This window comes from Zalophus californianus, chromosome 11 (assembly GCF_009762305.2).
Source record: "Zalophus californianus isolate mZalCal1 chromosome 11, mZalCal1.pri.v2, whole genome shotgun sequence".
Classification (NCBI taxonomy): domain Eukaryota; kingdom Metazoa; phylum Chordata; class Mammalia; order Carnivora; family Otariidae; genus Zalophus; species Zalophus californianus.
In genome coordinates, this window is record NC_045605.1 from 41532189 (window position 1) to 41554161 (window position 21973).

The window sequence follows — 21973 nt, forward strand, 5'->3', positions numbered from 1 at the left end:
GACATGATGTAATATTACAAAAACTTAAAAAATTTGAAAACTGTGTTATTTAAATAGTAGATTTGTTTGATTTTCCAAGACTAATTCTTAAATGCCCAAATTCTAGTGTAGTAGAATATGATGAAATTGCTTACAGTCAGTTCCCACAAAGAGTAAAATAGTTAAATAAATTGATGCAAATTAATTTTACAGGCTTTTATTCAACAACATCTACCATTATGTCCTCATGATTTGAAGATGAAAACTAGGTTTCCATTTTTCTCTGTGATAAGTGATAGGCGCATTTTTCTGAGAATGCAAATCAGTATGTTCATATGTGTAAGAAAATACTGATGCAACTTTTGACAGAAACCAAAAGCCTAATTTACACTTCAGAAATATTGCACCCTTAGGCAATCATTTTAGGAGTTAGCAGCTACAAAATCTATAGAGTTTGTAAAACTTCTCACAATACATATAACTTTATTTTGAAAAATAAGTGATAAAAAGATATTTCTATACCCAGAACTATATTTCTTACACTCTCTGTCAAGCAAGTAATCTTTCCGGTGCTGTCAGCAGGACATCTATTTTAGTAAGTTATATGAAGTACATTAATTTTCACCAAATCTTTATACTTAATTTGGATATTTATATAAGCTGTATATATACTATCCCATTACATGGTAGTGTAAATTTCCTATAATGATATTATGCCTCTGAATTTGCTTTGGTTGATCAGTGTAAAAATCTGGTGTATCTTTTTATCATCATGCCTTATGTGAAGTATATTGTCCTCAAGGGATTGCAGGATTTCACAGTATCCAAACCATCATTTTCTTGTTCCCTCAAAATACACAATATAGCATTTCCTGCAGCCATAAGTAGGCCCAAACTTCCCTGTTGGGTCCCAGAGGATGCAAGCCAGTTTGGATGAATTAACTGTGAATTGAGAGAGCACCATGGGTAATGACCAGAAAAGATCTCACAAGCAAGGAAAATGTACATTGCCAAGATTAGAAACACTTTCACCTCATGAGCTTGGCTTGCAAAGTCAACCTGAATCTCTAGGGACTCGAAATGAGGTTTTGTTTGTTTGCTTCTCTTGAGAAAATTGGTTTCTCACTTATAAGAAAATGGGTGCCAAAAGGATTATAAAATAGGCCAATGTACTTTGGGAATTCAGAATTACTTTACCAGAGCAACATTTTGGGGACTTGAATATAGCTGTTGATCAAACCCCAAATATATGTATATACTCCTATCTCTAATAAACTCCCTATACAAAAATGCTGGTTAGGAGAGGTTTCCTCCTCTATATTCTTAACTAGCCTCCTGTGAAGACTTGATCTACAATCAACACTATGAACATTTTTTTTTTAAGTGTATTCATTTTTCCCAAGAAAACAAAATTAATATAAAAGCAAGTGAAAATGCAATATTCAGGAAAAATGTTTTGTTCAATACTTTCTTTGCTCATCTTACATTCTCATCTAGACCTAGTGTGATCAACCAAAATTTATATTGCACTCCCCAAATCTCCCAGTCTCCTTTATCTACTCTCCCCTCCCAGCGTTCATTGTATTTAATCTAAAAATTTATTTATTATATTAACTGTTTTTGTCTTAGAGTGTAAGCTTCACAGGAAGGAACTTTTTGCTGTCCATTAATTATTGAGAGAGTTCTATGTGGCTCATTTTCTGCTTTTTGTTTTGTTGTGAGAGCAAGTGAGAAGAGGGGCACAGGGAGAGGGAGAGAGACAGTCTTAAGCAGGCTCTACCCTGAGATCATGACGAGCCAAAATCAAGAGTTGGCCACCCAACTGACAGAGCCACTCAGGTGCCCCAGGTCATTTTCATTTCTCCACTTCTTATAAGCAGAGGCACTGTAGCCTTTTGATCTGGATTATCTTTTCAAGGATTTTTGTATAGCAAACAAACTTGGAAGAAATCTTAGATAGTATCTCCCTTGAAAATGGAGGGCAAGTTTGTGTTTGTTTCCCAGTATAATAAATATAGTATCTCCCTGCAGGTCCAAAGTTGGGCATGTTTGCTGGCATCCTCTTATAATTGGAGTTGACAAACTTTGGGCTTTCTCAAGAGTGATGCAAACCCACTGTGTGCATAGAATCCTCTGAAGACGTTCCCTGTCACTCTCTATGGCTTGAGGGGTAAGGGAACTGTTGCAAACACACGTTTATATTGCCTGTTATTCTAGAAATAATAAATTTCTTTGTCTTTGGTCCAGGAGATGTTCCTTGTCCATATCTATGAAATCATGACAGGTTAACTGATTAGCTTCCAAGTAGGGAAAAATCTCAGACCCTTCACAGTTGTTGACACTAATGTAACTCAAACACCTATAAAGTGTATACTTCATTGAGCATACTAAATAAATATACCTGTGTTAATGGATATGTGGGTGAATAAAAAAAACTACAGCACTTATGTGGATATATAATAGTACTTGTAAAATGATAGACCTTGAAAGTGATAATTTTTTGAACCAAAATTTATATGTCAACATGATTGAAGTATTATAGATTGGAATGGTTTAGAGTTTGGGTTGTTACAACAAACAAACATTGCAGTTCCAGTGGCACTTCTTAGTCTCTGTGTGAACTTAGGGGGGAAAAAAAACACACATTACTCAAACTTAATTTCTCATTTGTAAATTAGAAGAAAAAATAGTATAGTGCCCATTCTGTTGTTGAGTTAGATGAGATAATACAGTAATACAGTCTCCTGAAATTTATGACTGTGGCTATTTTGCCCAGACCCTTTCTGAATCATCCTTATACTATGAATAAGATGATTTCTAAATAACTTGTGTAGTAAGTCCTCTGCCCTTCTTCCTATCCCCCAGGTGCCATTGCATTCTAACACACTTTATTTTTTGAAAAGATTATTTATTTATTTATTTGACAGAGAGAGACATAAGGAACACAAGCAGGGGGAGTGGGAGAGGGAGAAGCAGGCCTCCCACCGAGTAGGGAGCCCGATGCGGGGCTTGATCCCAGGACCCTGGGATCATGACCTGAGCCGCAGGCAGATGCTTAACGACTGAGCCACCCACGCGCCCCTCTAACACACTTTAGATTCATAAAACTTCTTGACTCCGCAGATCACTCTTTCATCCTTCTGAAAAAACCTTCAGTCCTTATCACATGAAGTATTGCTTCTGCTTTACTCTTTGTCCTTTGCCCTTCTCTTCCTTTCTTTTCCCTCCTCTCTCTCCTTTATATACAAGGTCATATCCTAGAACTTCAGTTACACATATTACAGGCTCTTTAAAATCTGCATTCCTAGTATCTCTTACTTCCTTTAATGTACTTAGCATCTTGTGTTTCTGTGCTTCATCCCCAATATTTTCTCATGTCCAATCATGCAATGCCTTCTTCATCTGTGTCTAACAACTGTTACACCCTGTAAATTCTCACTTTTTATTGTACTTTTCTGTTCTAGAAATTTCATTTTCAAAACAATGTTTCCCATTCTCTAACAGATTTTGACACTTTTGTTTCTATTAACATATTCAGAATAGTTATTTTAAAGTATCTGTGTAATAATCCTTTATCTCAAGATCTTAATGTTTTGTCTTTTCTGTTTACTTGGATTTTGGTCTCATCTCTTATCCTTAAGTGCCTGATGATTTTTGTTTGAGTGATGAACATTGCATTTTCTTAGATATAGTGGGGGAGGGAGACTAGAGGCTAAGTATAATGTTATCTTCCTTCAGAGAAAATTTACATTTGCTTCTGGCAGATGGCTAGAGACACTAGCCATTTGGATCATATAAATAATCTCAGGGAATAAGGGAATGTAAATTTTTGCTTTCAGTCCTTAAGGGTAGTTCTATTTCTGTCTCTTTCTTAATCCTATAATGTATCCATTTGGTATTTCTGTCCAAAGTGCTTGTGATTTCCCATGACATTCTCCCAATGAATAACCTTCAACTCTAATTTTTGTCCTTTTAGACATTCAAGACTGTTAACATTCCTCCCCTTCCTTGGTTCACAGATGCTTTCCTGGAATGCAACATGATCACATATGTTCCCAAAGCAACATTTCTATGTGTCCCTCTCTTTCATATCAGCCCTATAATTTTTCACTGCCTTGTCAGTTTTCCAGTACCTTCAAACTTACCTATACAATCTCAGCTTTTATACATGTTTTCAGTAGATGAGTTGTCATTAGTGGAAGCCCAGTGTACTCTACATTTTTCCATTTTTAGAACTTGTTCTTTATATAGAGCTAAGCAGACCAGCAATTAATTAAGATTGGGGATGTTTTTTAAAATATAAGTTACATATTTACACACATATATGTATGTGTGTATGAGTTACTGTAATACCTGGAATTATATTTATAATGCATTCCATTATATAAGAGGGATAGAAGTATAAATAAAAATTTTGAAAAAGTTCTGGAATAATTAGATTTTAGATTCACACCTGTAACCAATCTTGAGCACACAGAAACTGTTGGAAGTAAAAAAATGTTTATCAAGTTAAGGAGGAAGGAGTAGAAGGATCAACTTCTAGAGCTTTTAGGAATGAACAAAATGGTGCACTGAAGTTAGTCCTAAAGTTTTAGGTAACCCTGGGTTATCCAGATGAAACAAATATGTGCTGGTTTTGCAATAATTTCTTCATTTAGCAGATCATAGAGGTTGAAGTAAAGGGGGTTGAGAGGGAGAGAATCAATCATGAAATGCGAGAGCCCTGATGGATGAGGGGTCTGCTGAACAAAGTGGAGAGGAACAAGGAAGACAAACGTGGACCACTTGTTTGATCTGCCTAAGGCTGGCAGCTTTGCTCTTACCTGAATTATTATACTCAGAGGGGATAATAAACTCTCTTTCCACTACATTTGACTGTGGATACAAACTGATAGAGTGGTATAACAGGTAAATCTTCACCTCCCCTAAAGCCTTAGTGTCTCATCAGAGCACTTTTTTGTTTCAGGAACATTTTTTTCCCCATTTTATTAGAGTTAAGAGTACTTAGTCCTTAAATCATAATTTGCTTTCCAGGCCACTGACCATGACTTTCTGCCCTACATACAAGCAAAACTAAAAATGCAGCTCACTGACTGAATTAGGTAACGACTACAGTAGATAGTTTTTATATGGTAAATGATATCAAAATTACTGTCTCAAATCTGGACTCACTTTTAAAGTATTAGTGAAGAGTAGTATCTTTTTCAGTGAACTAAGGAAGCTATATTTTCAGTTTTCAATCATTTTTTAAAAATGTATTCCTTGACAAAAACTTTAAGAACTTGGCCAAATTTAGATCAAGGATGTCTTTTGTATTATCTTATATATGTAAAAGGTAATTCCCTTCCCTTCAACTATTTGATATTTTAAGTATATTGCTGTCCTCCACTGCATTATTGAGATACAAATGACATATAACATTGTGTAAATATAAAGTGTACAACCTGCTAATTTGATATTGCAAAATTTGCAGGTCCTTCATCTCCTATAATTATCATTGTGTGTGTGGTGAGAATATTTAATATCTCACTTAGCAACTTTCAAGTATATAGTATAATATTGTTAACAATATTGTTAATTAGATACCGAGAAATTTTTCATCTTCTAATGGTAAGCTTGTACCCTTTGACTGACATCTCCCCATTTCCGCCACACTCCAGCCTCTGGCAACCATCAGTCTACTCTCTTTTTAGGAGTTCAGCTCTTTCAGGTTCCACATATAAGAGAAATCTTACAGTATTTGTCATTTTCCTTCTGACTTATTTCACTTAGCATAATGCCTTCAAGATCAGTCCGTGTTGTCACAAGTGGCAGGATTTCCTTTTTTTCCTGTGGCTGATTATCACATTACACACACACACACACACACACACACACACACACACACACACACACACACACACACACACTCACACACACTCACACCACATCTTCATCTGTTTATAGGTGGACATTTAGGATATTTCTGTGTCTTGGCTATTGTTGGTTATTGTGAATAATACTGCAATGAACATGGGAGTACAGATATCTCTTTGAGAACCTGATTTCACTTCTTTTACTTATACACCCAGAAGTGGCATTATTGAGTCATGTGGCAGTTCTGTGTTTAATTTTTTGAGGAACCTTCATTCTGTTCTTCATAGTGGCTGCCCCGATTTACGTTTCCACCAGAAGTGCACAAGTGTTCTCTTTACATTCTTGCCAAAACCTACTTGTCTTTTTATAATAGCCATTCTAACAGATGTGAGATAATACCACATTGTGGCTTTGATTTGCATTTTCCTGATGATCAGTCATGTTGACCATCTTTTCATATAACTGTTGGCCATTTGTGTGCCTTCTTTGGAAAAATATCTATTCAGGTCCTCTGCTCATTATTTAATCAAATAGTTTTTTGTTGTTTTTTTGTTTGTTTTTTGTATTGAGGTTTATGACTTGTTGCTATATTTTGGATATTAACCCCATATCAAATAGACAGTTTGTGAATATTTTCTCCTGCAGGTTGCCTTTTCATTTTGTTGATGGTTTCTTTTGCTGTGCAGATGCTTTTTAGTTTGATATAGTCTCACATGTTAATTTTTGCTTTTGCTGCTCCTGCTTCTGGTTTCATATCCAAAAAGTCCTTGCCAAGGTGGATGTCCAGAAGATTTTTTCCTCTGTTTTCTTCTAGAAGTTCTTTGGTTTCAAGTCTTATGTTTAAGTCTCTAATTCATTTTTGGTTAATTTTTGTGAGTGGTGTAAGATAGGGATCCAGTTTCTTTCTTTTTTTTTTTTTTTTTGCATATGTGTATCTGGTTTTCCCAGCACCATTTCCTGAAAGAATATTATTTCCCCATTGAATATTCTTGGCTCCTCTGTCAAATATTACTAGATGGTGTCTATGAGTTTATTTCTGGGCTCTAGATTCAGTTCCATTGGTATATGTACCTGTTTATAATGTCAGTACTGTACTATTTTGCTTACTGTAGCTTTATAACATAGTTTAATATCAAGAAGTGTGGTATCTCTACCTTTGTTCTTCTTTCTGAGAACTGCATTGACTGTTTAGGGTCTTTTGTGGTTCAATATAAATTTTAGGATTGTATTTTCTATTTCAAAAAATGACTTTGGAATTTTGATAGGAATTTTGTTGAATCTATAGATGGCTTTGGGTAGTATAATCATTTTAACAATATTTTTTTCAATATACATACATGAGATATAATTGCATTTATTTGTACATTTTTCAACTTATTTCATAATTTTAGAGTTTTCAGATTTTTCACTTCCTGTTTAAATTTATTCTGAAGCATTTTATTATTTTTGATGCTATTGTAAATAGGATTGCTTTCTTATTTCTTTTTGAGATATTTCATTCTTAGTGTACAGAAACAAATTAATTAGTGTATATTGATCTTGCATTCTGTAAATTTATTGAATTTGGTGATTACTTTTAAGAGTTTTTTGGTGGAGTCTTTAGGATTTTGTACATATAAGATCATATCATCTGCAAAGACAATTTAACTTCTTTCTTTCCATTTTGGATGCCTTTATTTCTTTTTCTTACCTAATTTCTCTGGCTAGGATTTCCATTACCATGTTGAATAGGAGTGGTGAGAATGGACATCCTTGCCCTGTTCCTGAGTTTAGAGAAAAAACTTTCAGCTTTTTAGCTTTTAATATGCTGTTAGCTGAGGGTTTATCATATATGGTCTTTATTATGTTCAGGTACATTCCTTCTTTACCCAATTCATTGAAAGTTTTTATGAAAGGATTTGTATTTTTTCAAACCTTTTTTTACATTTATTGAGATAACCATATGATATTATCATTCTATTACTATGATGTATCACATTTACTGATTTGCATATGTTGAACCACCTTTGCATCCCAGGGATAAATTCCTCTTCATGGTAGTGCATGATTCTTTTAATGAGCTGTTGTATTTGGTTTTCTAACGTTCAGAATTTTTCCATCTGTGCTCATCAGAAATACTGGCCTGTTGTTTTTTGTAGTGTCCTGATCTTGCTTTGGTATCAAAGTAATGCTGGCCTTATAAAATAAATGAGTTTGAGCATATTCCCACCTCTTCAGTTGTTTTGGAAGAGTTAGAAGAATTGGCATTACTTTTTCTTTAAATGTTTGGCAGAATTCACCAGTGAAACCATCTGATCCTGGGCTTTTCTTTTGGAAGGTTTTTGACTACTGATTCAGTCTCATTACTTATTCTTGGTCTGCTCAGATTTTCAACATGATTCAGTCTTGGTAAGACATATATTTCTAGAGGTTTATTCCTTGATTGGTTGATACTTCACCATTCATGGTAGTCTTTTATGATCTTTCATTTCTGTGACATCAGTTGTAATGTATCCTCTTTGATTTCTGATTTCAGTCTTTTTTTTAGTCTCACTGAAGATTTGTCAATTTTATCTTTTAAAAAAAACCCAGCTTAGTTTCTTTGATCTTTCATTTAATTCCATTCCAATCCGTGTTTTTTTCTTCCTTCTGTTAACATTGGGCTTTGTTTTTCTATAAAGTTCCTTGAGGTGTAAAGTTAGTGGTTTATTTAAGATTTTTGTTTTTTCTTAATGTAGGCTTTTATTGCTCTATGTTGTCTTCTTAAAACTGCTTGTTCAGCACCCCATAGGTTTTGATATATGGTGCTTCCAGATCTGTTTGCTGACAGCCTCCCTTTTCCTTTCCCAAGGACTGTGCTAAAGTTTGTGGTTCTTCCTGGTTCACAGGTTCAAGCCAGTTTTCTGAACATGCTCACTAACTGTCTCCCAAAGCTCACTCTCATTGCAGTCAGGAGTGTGCACAGGAAGCCTGCTATGGGGTTGAAGGTTATATGGTTTTGGCATCTCAAGCACTGGATGGGTCCAGTTTGGGGAGTCAGAGGGCAGGGCATCCCACTGGCTTGTGTGTGAGTCTCCTGATGGAGTTCCTGATGCACTTAGTAAGATCTGCATCCCTTTGACATATTTCTGAGCCCTGGCTGCTTTTCTCCCAGTCACTCTCATCCCCACTCCTCAAACTCCACCACCTTCATGTAGTTTACCGTTCTGAATGGGGGAGAGAAAAATGAGCCTTTTCAGCAGCATGCCCAACAGCTGGGAAAACCTAGCACTCACACATACACCCTCATATTCCTTCACTCCCTATGGCCCCTGTGCTGCCTTTTGGGAGGGGTGATACAGTTAAAGTCAAACTTTTTCTCTTACCCTCTCAAATGCATCCAATCTCTTTTTTTTTTTTTTTTTTTTTTTTTTGCTTCAGTGGGGTGCTGGAACTTCACTGGTTGCTGGATTTCCAGAAAGGTTCTCTTGTATGTGAGTTATTGTCTAAGTCAGTGTTCTCCAGGGGTTTCCAGACTGCAGCCAAGAGGGGCTGGAACTGGTCCACAGGTCACTTTGGGTCTGTAGCTGGTACCAAGGTCTATCAGCCTATTGTTCAGTGCATGGGTGGGCAAGACTCTAGGTCCCTAGGCCTGTGGTGCTGGATCCCACAAATCCCACAGAGGCACTTTTGTCCATGGAAGGATCCCAAATTCAACTGTCATTGTTGAGTGGAGGATATGTTGAGAGACATCCTACTCAGCCATCTTGCTTGATATATTGCTTTTTTATTTTATCAATTCCTTTTCTTTTCATGACTTCTGAAATTAAATGAATTTTCTTTAAGAAACTTTCCAAAAATTCACAGAATACATTTTAATCAAGAAAAATATTTCAGATATGAATATTTATATACATAATGTTCAACATCTCAAGCTTGGCATCTAGAGTGCCTCACACTAAGTACACCTTCTGTTTAATTCATACAGTATAAGTGCACACTTGATAAATTGCTTAAGCTAATTAAGCCCAAGGCATATATTGAATTTCCATATAGGCCAATGCTCAAAAGGAGTGCCATCTTCTTTAAATATTTCCTGTATCCCTTTTCTTTCTCTTTTCTTCTTTTTTTTAAATAATTTTTTATTATGTTGATCATCATACATTACATCATTAGTTTTTGATGTAGTGTTCCATGATTCATTGTTTGTACATAACACCCAGTGCTCCACGCAGAATGTGCCCTCTTTAATACCCATCACCAGGCTAACCCATCCCCCCACCCTCCTCCCCTCTAGAACCCTCAGTTTGTTTTTCAGAGTCCATCGTCTCTAATGGTTCGTCTCCCCCTCCGACTTACTCCCCCTTCATTCTTCCCCTCCTGCTATCTTCTTTTTTTGTCTTAACATAAATTGCATTATTTGTTTCAGAAGTACAGATCCGTGATTCATCAGTCTTGTACAATTCACAGTGCTCACCATAGCACATACCCTCCCCAGTGTCTATCACCCAGCCACCCAATCCCTCCCACCCCCCACCACTCCAGCAACCCTCAGTTTGTTTCCTGAGATTAAGAATTCCTCATATCAGTGAGGTCATATGATACATGTCTTTCTCTGATTGACTTATTTCGCTCAGCATAACACCCTCCAGTTCCATCCACGTCATTGCAAATGGCAAGATCTCATTCCTTTTGATGGCTGCATAATATTCCATTGTGTATATATACCACCTCTTCTTTATCCATTCATCTGTCGATGGACATCTTGGCTCTTTCCACAGTTTGGCTATTGTGGACATTGCTGCTATAAACATTGGGGTGCACGTACCCCTTCGGATCCCTACATTGTATCTTTCGGGTAAATACCCAGTAGTGCAATTGCTGGATCGTATGGTAGCTCTAATTTCAACTGTTTGAGGAACCTCCATACTGTTTTCCAGAGTGATTGCACCAGCTTGCATTCCCACCAACAGTGTAGGAGGGTTCCCCTTTCTCCACATCCCCGCCAACATCTGTCGTTCCCTGACTTGTTCATTTTAGCCATTCTGATGGGTGTGAGGTGGTATCTCATTGAGGTTTTGATTTGGATTTCCCTGATGCCAAGCCATGTTGAGCACTTTTTCATGTGCCTGGTGGCCATTTGGATGTCTTCTTTGGAAAAATGTCTGTTCATGTCTTCTGCCCATTTCTTGATTGGGTTATTTGTTCTTTGGGTGTTGAGTTTGATAAGTTCTTTATAGATTTTGGATACTAGCCCTTTATCTGATATGTCATTTGCAAATATTTTCTCCCATTCTGTCGGTTGTCTTTTGGTTTTGTGGACTGTTTCTTTCACTGTGCAAAAGCTTTTTATCTTGATGAATTCCCAAAAGTTCATTTTTGCCCTTGCTTCCCGTGCTTTTGGTGATGTTTCTAGGAAGAAGTTGCTGTGGCTGAGGTTGCAGAGGTTGCTGCTGGTGTTCTTCTCCTTTAGGATTTTGATGGACTCCTGTCTCACGTTTAGGTCTTTCAACCATTTGGAGTCTATTTTTGTGTATGGTGTAAGGAAATGGTCCAGTTTCATTCTTCTGCATGTGGCTGTCCAATTTTCCCAACACCATTTGTTGAAGAGACTGTCTTTTTTCCATTGGAAATTTTTTCCTGCTTTGTCAAAGATGAGTTGACCATAGAGTTGAGCGTCCATTTCTGGGCTCTCGATTCTGTTCCATTGATCTATGTGTCTGTTTTTGTGCCAGTACCATACTGTCTTGATGATGACAGCTTTGTAATAGACCTGGAAGTCCAGAATTGTGATGCCGCCAGCTTTGCTTTTCTTTTTCAATATTCCTCTGGCTATTCGGGGTCTCTTCTGGTTCCATACAAATTTTAGGATTATTTGTTCCATTTCTTTGAAAAAGGTGGGTGGTATTTTGATGAGGATTGCATTGAATGTGTAGATTGCTGTAGGTAGCATTGACATCTTCACAATGTTGGTTCTTCCAATCCATGAGCATGGAACGTTTTTCCATTTCTTCGTGTCTTCTTCTTTTTAATGAATAAGCACATCCTTTTCCTTGTTTTTCCCTCCTTGGCTTCCTCTTTGCCTCCTACATAGATTTCATAAGTTTCCTATAATGTACAAGATAATTTTTGGATTCCCAAAATATTCACATACATGTAACAAAAATAATATAAGTTGATACACTTTAAGTTTTTCTATTCTCATTAGTTTTTCTTCATTACATTCCACCCTCATTGTGGATTATGTATATAACATATATATATAACATATGTATATATACATTGGCATGTAGTTAGCACATCCTGTTTATTTGAATAATTACATATTTGACATTAAGGGTAGATTATAAAAACATACAAATATAGACAGATGTTTAAAGTCATTTAGAATAGATTGACTCTTAAGAAGAAACATGAGTAAGTTTCCAGATCTGTTTTATTGAGTCCTAAATCAGGAAATACCAAATATATTTATATTTTGTGTCTTTTTATAGAGAAGTCTTTGCTAATTTATATACATTAAGTAATTTTATATATCCAATAGGAAATGGCCTTTATTGACAAGTATACAATGAAAGCATTTGGTAAAGCCTTGAAAAATTTGAATCTAAGCCACTGTTATTTCAGGGAGAGATTTGAGATGTTTGTTTTAACTATAAAGTCAGGAGCTATAAGTAGTTACTCATTATGACTGCCAGTGAAGTACAGCTTCTTCTTGAATCCATTTTTAAGTTTTCTATCCATGAATATGCAGTAAAGAAGAAGAGTCTCAAGATACCTTTCTTGGGCTGTATTTTCTATTGGGCAAATTCAGCATGTTTCAAAAGATATGCATATTTGGCTTACACTATACTGTGAACATATTGGTGGATTATGAAATAGACAAGCTTCATGGACTGTTTCATTCCCAGTCTTAGTGAAGTGGAGACAGTTTTTAAATAAGCTAATAATATGCACTTCTATTTTAATCCTTCTGAGCACATGAGTTGTTTCAGTTGATCTAAACTAGCTCTTCCTGGAGTGTGGATTAGATTTTGTCACAGAAGTAATGAAAAGAGAGAGAAGTAGTACTTAGCTGTTGACATTCAAAAATAAAATTTGGAATAAAAGCCAAGCTATTGATTTGAGAAAGCGCATTTTAGTGATCTATTCTGGAGTTTTCAAATTATGCAGTCTTTTAATACCTATTTAAAGGTACCTGTTTTTCCACTTAAGTCTTACACAGAAAGTTTACAGTCAAGGGAAGGAAAAATTGAGTTAGGGAGAAAGAAAATTTAAGCAAAAGGAGCCCTTCTTTTCTGACTCTGGAGAATTGTGAAAAGAAAAGTTATCAGTAATGATCCTGTTTCCTTTGAGGACAGAATTACCTGGTCCCAACCCAGGATACAACCACATAAACTAGCCTTTAGTATATTTCTCCCCTTTCTTTCCTGAAAATTTGGTGGAAGGGAGGGGGGAGATGGGTAATTCAGGGGAAAACATGAAAATTCCTGTCTGAATTAACTATGCCTTAGGAACTCTGATGTATCCCACCAGGAGGTTGTAACCTTATGGCAGCAGATAGTCATTTCTCTCACAGCTTCCTAAAATAAATAATCAACTTTTACCCCCCCCCCCCAAATTCCTCTATAATGCACTGAGTAGGTCTCTGGAATGATACATGAGAAGTTCTGTGATGGAATGAAGAAAAGGGAGGGTTGGAGTTCACTCAAATATGTTGAGAAAATTGCACCTTGGAACTCATAGCCAAGGCAAAATAAAATAGGAAATTATAATTGAAAAGGAAGAAAAAATATGAAGCCAAAGTCCTAGGTGATAGGAATACAAATACATGTATCTAGTCCAGCATCACTATTTAGCATTTAGCTTATAAAAGCAGAGCTCATAAAAACAATCAATATCCCAGAGTCACTAGAATTGAATTATGCCTTAATCAACAGCTCTCCCTCTCTCATCCAATTTGATTAAAGCTCTATGACTGTATTGGCTGTTTTTGAACTAGAGATCATATGCCTCATACTTAAAATGCATTGATTTAAAGAAAGCCCAGCCACATAGCTTCAGTGCCTAATAGCTTCATCTACAGCAGTCTCCAGATCTCAGCCACACTGAGGAGTCATAGAATTAGTGACAGATAATTCCAAAACCTTCCCTTCAGAACCATTCAAACATGGTATAGTTTCATACAATCAATACACAAAAATTGTTGAAACATGACTAATATCTTTAGAATAGTCTGAGTCAGAACCTTGGAGGATTCCTAGGACCCACTAGGAGGGATTAAGACTCTAGTGGCTGAAAAGTACCCAACAAAATGTCTGGAAATATGGTTTCAGAACAAAGCATTACCTATTCTTAATTCCAAATATATAAAAACCAGTGTAACATAATTTCAAGTGTATCACATTGAATTTCATGCACATTTTTTAGTCATGACAACAACATAAATATGTTTCAATGGAGATTTCTGATTTCTATGGACTCATCCAAATGCAATGCAAAAATGTAATGTTTGTATTATATCCCTAAGGATGAACATATGTAAATATGACCAACACATTCCCTGCTCATGTGGAACTCCTAGCCTAGTAGACTTGTGTATAATACATAAAGAGATAATGATATAATTATTTAGTCTATTTTCCCATCTGTGATGAGCCCTCACCTCTCCTTTGCATGTGCTTCTTTATACAGGACCAGCATTTACATTATAAGGCTGAAAGAATGCCTATTATTGTACTGTCACTGAGATGTCATCTGGTTGTTCTTAGCTCCTGTAAATCTTAAGTAAATGAACCCTCCCACACACAGAAGTATAAATGGCAGAAAACAAGAATTTTCAAAAACCCTCTGAAGATTTCTGTAGGACTTAAACTGTTCACTTACTGGGCCATGCTTTAGGAGTTGTGGGTATTGACACCAGATGTTAAATTTATCTCCTTTATTCATATATATCCTTATGGCATAATTTACAAAAATTCATAAACTACAATGCATTACTGAAGATTGTAGAGAAAATGTATAACAAATGTTAGCAGGACAAATTGTTATTCTACCACTTGACCATTTAACACCAGTGATTTTTAGTGGTCCTTCGTTTCATTTTTCAACCTGTCTCAATTTTGTTAGCTCCCCCATGTCCCTTTTCTCATCATTTAGCTCTTTACCAATTACCTTACTGTGGATACTGGGTAGAACTTACCTAGTATCATTTGTGTCAGTGCTGTGGTTCGGTGTGGGGGTGTGTGCGTGCATGCTCATGTGCATGCTCACACATGGCAGGGGGAAGGTGGTGTTTAACATTACAGTTGTTCAGTGGTTACAAGATAACTCAGGTTCTTAATTTCTTTCAGAATCAGGTTGGTAAGTTATATTTTTCTAGGATTTGTTTATTTTCAAATTTGTTGACATAAATATTTTCTTAAATGCTTGAGTTATATATTTTATAAAGTACAGAAAGTACACATGTACACGTGAGGTGTATGTGATGAATTTTTATTTACATATCCATATAATTACAACCTAGATCAAAATAAAAAGCAAATGCTTTTTTTGAAATTAAAAGAAAAAGCAAATGCAGTGCACCAGTGGATTTTCTCTGGCCCCTAGAACTGATACATGTCAAAGGTGATCCCAGTTCTAATTTCTATATTTATAGATTAGTTTTGACTAATTTTGAAATTCATATAAATTAAATAATATGTATTTTTTAACCAAGCTTTTTTCACAACATTAAGTCTGGGAGAATTATTCATGATGTGCCTAACCACTTATTGGATTTTTTTATAAATTGTTATATATAATTATATTGTGTGACTAAAACTCTCGTTATTTACAAACTCTTTTATGAATTCCATTTGGTTGCATATTTGAAACTTGAATTAGAAATTTTTTATGAATTGTAACAATATCAGGTATTTCTAGCTATATTTTTGTTATGGATTTGTAGTTTAATAGTATTGTTGGTAAGAGAATATAATCTGATCATATCAGTCATTTGAAATTTGTTGAAATTTGCTTTATAACCAAGAATATAGTCAATTTTTAAAAAAAATTTTGTTATGTTAATCACCATACATTACATCATTAGTTTTTGATGTAGTGTTCCATGATTCATTGTTTGTATATAACACCCAGTGCTCCAGCAGAGCATACCCTCTTTAATACCCATCACCAGGCTAACCCATCCTCTCACCCCCCTCCCCTTTAGAACGCTCAGTTTGTTTTTGAGAGTCCATCGTCTCTCATGGTTCGTCTCCCATTCCAATTTCCCCCACTTCATACTTCCCCTCCTATCTACTTCTTATTTTTTTAATATATTTTATTATTTGTTTCAGAGATACAGATCTGTGATTCAACAGTCTTGCACAATTCACACAACTCACCATAGCACATACCCTTCCCAATGTCTGTCAACCAGCCACCCATTCACTCCCACTCTCCACCACTCCTGCAACCCTGTTTCCTGAGATTAAGAATTCCTCATATCAGTGAGGTCATATGATACATGTCCTTCCCTGATTGACTTATTTTGCTCAGCATAACACCCTCCAGTTCCATCCATGTTGTTGCAAATGGCAAGAGCTCATTCTTTTTGATGGCTGCATAATATTCCGTTGTATTTATATACCACTTCTTCTTTATTCATCTGTCAATGGACATCTTGGCTCTTTCCACAGTTTGGCTATTGTGCACATTGCTGCTCTAAACATTGGGGTTGAACATACCCCTTCGGATCCCTACATTTCTATCTTTGGGGTAAATACCCTGCTAGTGCAATTTCTGGAGCATATGGTAGCTCTATTTTCAACTTTTTGAAGAACCTCCATGCTGTTTTCCAGAGTGGTTGCACCAGCTTGCATTCCTACCACCCGTGTAGGAGGGTTCCCCTTTCTCCGCATCCCCGCCAACATCTGTCATTTCCTGATTTGTTAATTTTAGCCATTCTGACTGGTATGAGGTGATATCTCATTGAGGTTTTGATTTGGATTTCCCTGATGCCAAGTGATGTTGAGCACTTTTTCATGTGTCTGCTGGCCATTTGGATGTCTTCTTTGGAAAAATGTTCATATCTTCAACCCATTTCTTGATTGGATCATTTGTTCTTTGGGTGTTGAGTTTGATAAGTTCTTTGTAGATTTTGGATACTAGCCCTTTATCTGATATGTCATTTGCAAATATCTTCTCCCAAACTGTCAGTTGTCTTTTGGTTTTGTGGACTGTTTCTTTTGCTGTGCAAAAGCTTCTTATCTTGATGAAGTCCCAGTAGTTCATTTTTGCTCTTGCTTCCCTAGGTAATGTTTCTAGAAAGAATTTGCTGTGGCTGAGGTCGAAGAGGTTGCTGCCTGTGTTCTCCTTTAGGATTTTGATGGAATCCTGTCTCACATTTAGGTCTTTCAACCATTTGGAGTCTATTTTTGTGTATGGTGTAAGGAAATGGTCCAGTTTCATTCTTCTGCATGTGGCTGTCCATTTTTCCCAACACCATTTGTTGAAGAGACTGTCTTTTTTCCATTGGACATTCTTTCCTGCTTTGCCGAAGATGACTTGACCATAGAGTTGAGGGTCCATTTCTGGGTTCTCAATTCTGTTCCATTCATCTATGTGTCTGTTTTTGTGCCAGTACCATACTGTCTTGATGATGACAGCTTTGTAATAGAGCTGGAAGTCTGGAATTGTGATGCCGCCAGCTTTGCTTTTCTTTTTCAACATTCTTCTGGCTATTCAGGGTCTCTTCTGGTTCCATACAAATTTTAGGATTATTTGTTCCATTTCTTTGAAAAAAGTGGATGGTATTTTGATGGGGTTTGCATTGAATGTGTAGATGGCTCTAGGTAGCATTGATATCTTCACAATATTTGTTCTTCCAATCCATGAGCATGGAACGTTTTTCCATTCTTTGTGTCTTCCTCAATTTCCTTCATGAGTATTTTATAGTTTTCTGAGTACAGATCCTTTGTCTCTTTGCTTAATTTTATTATTCCTAGGTATCTTATGGTTTTGGGTGCGATTGTAAATGGGATCGACTCCTTAATTTCTCTTTCTTCTGTCTTGTTGTTGGTGTATAGGAATGCCACTGATTTCTTTGCATTGATTTTCTATCCTGCCACTTTACTGAATTCCTATATGAGTTCTAGCAGTTTTGGGGTGGAGTGTTTTGGGTTTTACAGATAAAGTATCATATCATCTGCAAAGAGTGAATTTGACTTCTTTCTTGCCAATTTGGATGCCTTTGATTTCTTTTTGTTGTCTCATTACTGTGGCTAGGACTTCTAATATTCTGTTGAGTAGCAATGGTGAGTGCCATGTTCCCTGCCTTAGGGGGAAAGCTCTCATTTTTTTCCCCATTGAGAATGATATTTGCTGTGGGTTTTCATAGATGGCTTTTATGATATTGAGGTATGTACTCTCTATCCCCATACTCTGAAGAGTTTTGATCAAGAAAGGATGCTGTACTTTGTCAAATGCTTTTTCTGCATCTATTGAGAGGATCATATGGTTCTTGTTCTTTCTTTTGTTGATGTATCACATTGATTGATTTGTGGATGTTGAACCAGTCTTGCAGCCCAGGGATAAATCCCATGTGGTTGTGGTGAATACTCCTTTTAATATACTCTTGGATCCTATTGGTGATATTTTGGTGAGAATTTTTGCATCCACGTTCATCAGGGATATTGGTCTGTAATTCTCCTTTTTAATGGGGTCTTTGGTTTTGGGATCGAGGTAATGGTGACCTCATAAAATGAGTTTGGAAGTTTTCCTTCCATTTCTATTTTTTGGAACAGTTTCTGAAGAATCGGTATTATTTCTTCTTTAAATGTTTGATAGAATTCCCCTGGGAAGCCATCTGGCCTTGGGCTTTTCTTTGTTGGGAGATTTTTGATGACTGCTTCAATTTCCTTAGTGGGTAAAGGTCTGTTCCGGTTTTCTATTTCTTTCTGGTTCAGTTTTGGTAGTTGATCCATCTCTAGGAATGCACCCATTTCTTCCAGGTTATCTAATTTGCTGGCATAGAGTTGCTCATAATATGCTCTTATAATTGTTTGAATTTCTTTGGTGTTGGTTGTGATTTCTCCTCTTTCATGATTTTGTTGATTTGGGTCATTTCTCCTTTCTTTTTGATAAGTCTGGCCAGGGGTTTATCAATCTTGTTAATTCTTTCAAAGAAACAACTCCTAGTTTCGTTGATCTGGTCTCCTGTTCTTTTGGTTTCTATTTCATTGATTTCTGCTCTGATCTTTATTATTTATCATCTGCTACTGGGTTTAGGCTTTATTTGTTGTTTTTTCTCCAGCTCCTTTAGGTGTATGGTTAGGTTGTGTATTGGTGACCTTTCTTGTTTCTTGAGAAAGGCTTGTATTGCTATCTACTTTCCTCTCAGGACTGCCTTTGCTGCATCCCAAAGATTTTGAACAGTTGTGTTTTCATTTTCATTGGTTTCCGTGAATTTTTTCAATTCTTCTTTAATTTCCTGGTTGACCCGTTCATTCTTTAGTAGGATGCTCTTTAGCCTCCATGTATTTGAGTTCTTTCTGACTTTCCTCTGTGATTGAGTTCTAGCTTCAAAGCATTGTGATTTGAAAATATGCAGGGAATGATCCCAGTCATTTGGTACCATTCGAGACCTGATTTGGGACCTAGGATGTGATCTATTCTGGAGAATGTTCCATGGGCACTAGAGAAGTATGTGTATTCCGTTACTTTGGGATGGAATGTTCTGAATATATCTGTGAAGTCCATTTTGTCCACTGTGTCATTTAAAAACTTTATTTCCTTGTTGATATTTTCCTTAGAAGATCTTTGTATTTCAGTGAGGGTGGTGTTAAAGTCCCCCACTATTATTAAATTGTTGTCCATCTGTTCTTATGTTTCTGTTATTAATTGCCTTATATAATTCGCTGCTCCCATTTTAGGGGCATAGATATTTACCATTGTTAGATCTTCTTGTTGGATATACCCCTTAAGTAGGATATAGTGTCCTTCCTAATCTCTTTACAGTCTTTGGTTTAAAATCTAATTTGTGTAAAAGAAGGATTGCAATGCCAGCTTTATTTGGTGTCCATTAGCATGGTAAATGGTTTTCCACCCCCTCACTTTCAATCTGGGGGTGTCTTTGGGTCTAAAATGAGTCTCTTGCAGACAGCATATTGATGGGTCTTGTTTTTTAATCCAATCTGATAGCCTGTGTCTTTTGATTGGGGCATTTAGCCCATTCACATTCAGGGCAACTCTTGAAAGATATGAATTTAGTGTCATTGTATTGCCTTTAAGGTGGCTGTTACTGTATATTGTCTGTGTTCCTTTCTGGTCTATGTTACTTTTAGGCTCTCTCTCTTTGCTTAGAAGATCCCTTTCAATATTTCTTGTAGGGCTGGCTCCGTCTTTGTAAATTCCTTTAGTTTTTATTTGTCCTGGAAGCTTTTGATCTCTTCTTCTATTTTCAATGACAGCCTAGCTGGATATAGTATTCTTGGCTGCATATTTTTCTCGTTTAGTGCTCTGAAGATATCTTGCCAGTCCTTTCTGGCCTGCCGGGTCTCTGTGGATAGGTCTGTTGCTAATCTAATGTTTCTACCATTGTAGGTTCCAAATCTCTTCTCCCGAGCTGCTGTCAGGATTTTCTCTTTGTCTGTGAGACTCGTAAGTTTTACTCTTAGATGTCGGGGTGTTGACCTCTTTTTATTGATTTTGAGGGTTGTTCTCTGTGCCTCCTGAATTTTGATGCCTGTTTCCTTCCCCCACATTAGGGAAGTTCTCAGCTGTAATTTGCTCCAATATACCTTCTGACCCTCTCTGTCTCTTTCTTCTTCTGGGATTCCAATTATTCTAATGTTTCGTTATGGTATTGCTTATCTCTTGAATTCTGCCCTTGTGATCCAGTAGTTATTTATCTCTTTTTCTCAGCTTCTTTATTTTCCATCATTGGTCTTCTATATCACTGATTTTCTCTTCTGCCTCATTAACGTAGTAGTCAGAGCCTCCATTTTTGATTGCACGTCATTAATAGCCTTTTTGATTTCAACTTGGTTAGATCTTAGTTCTTTTATTTCTCCAGAAAGGGTTTCTCTAATAACTTCCATGCTTTTTTCACGCCCAGCTAGTATCTTTAAAATCACCATTCTGAACTCTAGGTCTGACATTGTACTAATGTGCGTTTGAGTAGGTCCCTGGCAGTCAGTACTGCCTCTTGTTCTTTTTGTTGAGGTGATTTTTTCTGTCTTGTCATTTTGTACAGAGGAGAATAGATGAATGAGAGAACAAATTGCTAACAGGGTAACAGTGTCCCCAGAAAAATATATGCTAAACAAACCAGAAGAGACCTGAAACTGGGGGAAAAGAAAGGGAAAGAAATAAAAAAGAAAAAAAAAGTAAAAGATAAAAACAAACAAAAACAGAATATGATCAAATATGATCAGGCTGGTACATAGATCAGTGCCACACATTAGATTTTGGGTGTATTTTGGTCTGTTAGAAGAAAGTGCCTCCCAAAATTTTAAAGAAAGAAAGACATGTATGTACAAAATAAGGGTTGATATGATGAAGGAATGGAATATGTAAAGATGAGAAGTATAAAAAATTTTATAAAAGGAATTGATAAGTTTGAAAAAAGAAAGAAGAGGATTTAAAAAGAAAAAAGAAAAAAAAGGGAGAGAATATTATCAGGCAGGTGACTAGAACAAAGGCATACACTAGAGATTTAGGGTATATTTTGATCTGTTAGAAGAAATTATCTCAAAATTTTAAAAAGAGAGCAACTTATGTATATATATATGCCAAAAATAAGGGTAACTACTATGAAGGGATAGATTATGACTCTAAAAATGAAAAATAAATGTTTTTTTAAAAAAGGGATTGATAAGATGTTGATTGAAAAAGGGAAAAAGAAAAATTTTAGAAAAAGTTTTAAAAAAATTGACTTTGAAAGACTAAAGAATCATGGTAAAAAAGCCATGAATTCTATGTGCAGTATTCCCCTAGCTCTGGAGTTCTGCCCTTCTCGTTGATCGGTAATTTTGATCTCGGCTGGCGGTTCTTGCTGATCTTCTGAGGGAGGGGCCTGATGCCTTGGTTCCCAAATATCTTTGCCAGAGGCGAATTGCCCCACCATTTCTGGTGCGGGCTATGTATTCTGCTCGGGTTTGCTCTCAGGAGCTTTTATTCCCTGCAAGCTTTCCATACA